Source organism: Oreochromis niloticus, unplaced genomic scaffold (assembly GCF_001858045.2).
Source record: "Oreochromis niloticus isolate F11D_XX unplaced genomic scaffold, O_niloticus_UMD_NMBU tig00000245_pilon, whole genome shotgun sequence".
Lineage (NCBI taxonomy): Eukaryota > Metazoa > Chordata > Actinopteri > Cichliformes > Cichlidae > Oreochromis > Oreochromis niloticus.
In genome coordinates this window covers 24,724-29,064 of record NW_020327102.1, presented here as the reverse complement: position 1 = coordinate 29,064, position 4,341 = coordinate 24,724, and the positions used below count along the sequence as shown (strand labels likewise).

Here is a 4,341-nt window from a genome sequence, read left to right as displayed (position 1 = left end):
CAATAGGGAGTTGTCTTCTTCAACTAATGAGGCTGAAATAAGTTCATCTAGTTTAGAAACTTCCACTGAACAGTCTATTACAGTGTCACAACTAAGCATATGCTTAAGAACTTAGACACTTTAAATTAGAATAATAGAAATTTTCCTTTACAACTTCTGCTCAAGTACAATTAATAAAGAAAACGACAGACTCTTTGATGTTTGTTTTGAAGTTAAAGTATATGTGTGAGATTTTTCAAAAAACATCAATTTTGTTTAAACGTGAGATACATGGCCTATTCTTTCCTTGTTCTACTTTTGTTTTATCATTAATCTGATTACTCTGGAAGACAAGATGGAAATATAATATTCTCATGTTAAAAAGACAGAAAAAAGATTTTATTACCCAGAAATCTAACTTTTCATGCCTGTAAGAATAAACATGAACAGCAGCGCCCTCTGCAGTCTGTGTGTCGAAGTGCAAAAGCTTACAGCACCTGGTATTCCCAGGCGGTCTCCCATCCAAGTACTGACCAGGCCCGACCCTGCTTAGCTTCCGAGATCAGACGAGATCGGGCGTGTTCAGGGTGGTATGGCCGTAAGCGAAAGGACAGCTCGCAAACGGCCTTTTTATCCATGCTGTAAGGACACATACGCGCTTACGTTTTTGTTTTCTATATTTAAGTTAAAATGTCCAAACGACAAAAATGTTGGATTTCCAAATCGTCCTAACACACTGTGTGCTCTCTGTCACTTTCACACTGTGCTGTAATCAACGAACATGTGTTCTTATCGTCATGTTACTGTGGGAAAAGCATGTTTGCAGCTCAATGTTGAAGCTGCAGTTAATAACGAAGGTTTGCATGCTGTCGCTGTAACGCATGAAGTTTAGCACAATAATATATATCAAACTGTGTGACATTTGCCACCGATAAAAGGTCTTTTTTACAGCGCTTCTTTCGCTTACGGCCATACCACCCTGAACACGCCCGATCTCGTCTGATCTCGGAAGCTAAGCAGGGTCGGGCCTGGTCAGTACTTGGATGGGAGACCGCCTGGGAATACCAGGTGCTGTAAGCTTTTGCACTTTGACACACAAACTGCAGAGGGCGCTAAAACTGTCACTACTCCTTCCTGCTCTCTCTAGTTTCTTCCTGCTTCCTTTTAAGCACAAAAGCGCCTCGCTGACCATTTCCCAGGTGATAATTACAGACCTCTCATAGGGAATGTTTCCTTTTGACAGTAACAACCATAAAACGTAAAACAGCACCTCACTGTCAATAACTGATTAAACTGACAAAACACATTTACTATGGGAGCGAATAAGATGGAGACATAGTAAGTTAGAGAGAGAGAAAACAACAAGCAATATGAGGCAAGTGGAATTTAATCTAATTATAAAAAACAATCACACAGTTTTGGTTCATAGTTAACAGAGAATTACAGGAAAAACAACACATCACATTCATATAAATACACAAATCTGACAGACCTGTGCGGGCACAAAGTGAAGGAAGTGTTGAGTTCATCTGCATGGAGCATGGATCATGGAATGGAAAATTTCTATTATTCTCAACAAAAGTGTTTAAGTTCTTATGCGTACGCTTAGTTGTGATACTGTAATAGACTGTTCAGTGGAAATGTCTAAAACTACATGAACTTATTTCAGCCTCAGTAGTTGGAGAAGACAACTCTCTGTGACCATGTGTCATCCTCTGCTCCTCTCTTGTGTGGTGTCCCACAGGGCTCAGTTCTCGGCCCCCTCCTCATTTCTTTCTATCTGCTCCCTCTCGGTTCTATACTGGGAAAATACGGCATTGCAGTTCACTTTTTTGCTGATGACTGTCAGATCTATGGCCCTCTAAAGAAAAAAGGCACATATTCCGTACAGCCATTACCTCAGTGTCTTGATGACATCAAGGCTTGCATGTCTCTTAACTTTTTAAAATTCAGTGACAAAAAGACTAAGGTGATGGTTTTGGGTAGCCCCACTGAGACCCCCAATGTGAATTTCGATACCTTGGCCCAGTATAATCAGAGAATCACAATCAGAATGAGAAAGACTTTATTTATCCCCAAGGGGCAATTATGATACAACAGAGCAGCATGACATTGAAGATAAGGAAAGGGCATAAACAGGCAATAAGAGTGAGATCATAAATACACAGAGTATACAGTATATACACAATTTTAATTTTAAAACTGTGTAATTTTAAAGTGACTGATAAGCCGGCTGTCACAAACCTGGAGGTCATAGTGAACTCTGAACTGAAGCTTGACAGTCAGATTAAGGCAGTGGTCAAATCAAGCTTCTCTCAGCTCAGGCAGCTGCTACAATAAAGCCAATTCTTTCACGGCAGCACTTTGAGACAGTTATCCATGCCACTGTTAGCACTCGGCTGGATTACTGTAATGCACTTTATGTGGGGGTCCGTGGTTCATACATTACTCATCTACAGAGGGTGCAAAATGCCGCAGGCCGTCTTTTAACTGCCACTCGAAAGTTTGAGCACATCTCCCCTATTTCAGCTTCGCTTCACTGGCTGCCCATTTCTTCTAAGATTCGCTTTAAAATTCTATTATTTGCTTTTAAAGCCCCCCGTGGCCTAGCCCCATCTTATCTCTCTGAGCTGCTACAGCCTCATACGTCCACCCGCTCTCTCGGCTCAGCTGGTCGGTTGTTCCTGAATGTACCCAGGACTGAGCGCAAACTTAGAGGACATCGTGCTTTTGCTGCAGCATCTCCCAAACTGTGGAACCATCTGCCTTTAGAGATTAGACAGACCTCTTCTCTGCCTGTTTTTAAATCACTTCTGAAAACCCATCTCTTCACCCGGGCCTTTGACACCTTGTAAGATGTTAGCTTCAGTTTATTTTCATGTTAGTTGTTTTAGTTGATTATGTGCTGTTCTATCTCGTTTTTTTTAATATACGGCTGTTTTAAGCTTTACGTATTATGTGTTTTGTTTTATTCTACTGTTTTCTTTTTTAACCTATTTACTGTACAGCACTTTGGTCCTGCGCTGGGTACTTTAAAGTGCTTTATAGATAATGCTGGATTGGATCATCTTCCACACCACTGCCATTTTTGTATTCAACAGGACACATTCACATGAATTTTCAGCACATCCAAAAGCCCGTCCGGCTTTGTCACTTCTGAGGAATCGAACACTGTCTTCTCTCTGGTCCACTCCCTATGGATCATTTGTACACTGGCTACAGGTTGATTTCTCTACCAGGAGTGGGGTTTGAACCCACGTGGACAAATGTCCATTGGATCTTAAGTCCAACGCCTTCACCACTCGGCCATCCTGGTCCGACAGAGCTGAGCGGCGTAACAGACACGTCGCCCAACAGTAAAGTCATTACTCACAGCATTAAAATGCTTTTTACAAAGTTATATATGAATAAAACAAATCCTATTAACAGGACAGTGTTCCTTTGGCAGAGAGAAGAACGTGTGCAACAGCTTTTATTATTATTTATTATTAGCAAGATACAAATACAAGAATATAATTTGAGTATAAATCTTCACATATCAGCAGCTTTTCTTGTGTAACCTCATCTTTGTCCAGAAAGTAAAGTGAGGAATGATGTTGGTGTATTTTTGTCATCCTGGAGCTTTCAGACTCATGAAGTCACACTGAGCTGAAGCTCTGCTCTACAACAGAATCACGAGAGTGTCTCCAATAAGCTGCAGAGATGATTGTTGTTTTAATTTTTTAACTGTACGCATGCAAAAAATTAGGCGAGAGGTCAGGAAGTTTTTTCCTAAAGAGCAGCGCCCTCTGCAGTTTGTGTGTCGAAGTGCAAAAGCTTACAGCACCTGGTATTCCCAGGCGGTCTCCCATCCAAGTACTGACCAGGCCCGACCCTGCTTAGCTTCCGAGATCAGACGAGATCGGGCGTGTTCAGGGTGGTATGGCCGTAAGCGAAAGGACAGCTCGCAAACGGCCTTTTTATCCATGCTGTAAGGACACATACGCGCTTACGTTTTTGTTCTCTATATTTAAGTTAAAATGTCCAAACGACAAAAATGTTGGATTTCCAAATCGTCCTAACACACTGTGTGCTCTCTGTCACTTTCACACTGTGCTGTAATCAACGAACATGTGTTCTTATCGTCATGTTACTGTGGGAAAAGCATGTTTGCAGCTCAGTGTTGAAGCTGCAGTTAATAACGAAGGTTTGCATGTTGTCGCTGTAACACATGAAGTTTAGCACAATAATATATATCAAACTGTGTGACATTTGCCACCCTCCAGCTGACGAGGCACGAGGCTGGTGCGGTTCTCCTGAACCCCCAGCTGAAGAAACAGACACAGAGCCAGCAGGTACGGAGACCTCTGGCTGAAGGGACGC

The 4,341-nt window shown here is 41.9% G+C and overlaps 4 non-coding genes across 4 annotated transcripts; 1 reads left to right on the top strand and 3 right to left on the bottom strand.

Annotated features, from left to right (window-relative positions):
• Positions 1-464: 464 nt before the first annotated feature.
• On the bottom strand, positions 465-583 carry LOC112844484 (5S ribosomal RNA). Its single transcript, XR_003217216.1, has one exon. It is a non-coding gene; the product is annotated as a 5S ribosomal RNA (ribosomal RNA).
• Positions 584-940: 357 nt separating this feature from the next.
• Positions 941-1,059, top strand: LOC112844483 (5S ribosomal RNA). The gene has a single exon (XR_003217215.1). It is a non-coding gene; the product is annotated as a 5S ribosomal RNA (ribosomal RNA).
• A 2,153-nt stretch (positions 1,060-3,212) lies between these two features.
• Positions 3,213-3,295, bottom strand: trnal-uaa (transfer RNA leucine (anticodon UAA)). The gene has a single exon. It is a non-coding gene; the product is annotated as a tRNA-Leu (tRNA).
• Positions 3,296-3,793: 498 nt separating this feature from the next.
• Positions 3,794-3,912, bottom strand: LOC112844482 (5S ribosomal RNA). Its single transcript, XR_003217214.1, has one exon. It is a non-coding gene; the product is annotated as a 5S ribosomal RNA (ribosomal RNA).
• Positions 3,913-4,341: the final 429 nt, after the last annotated feature.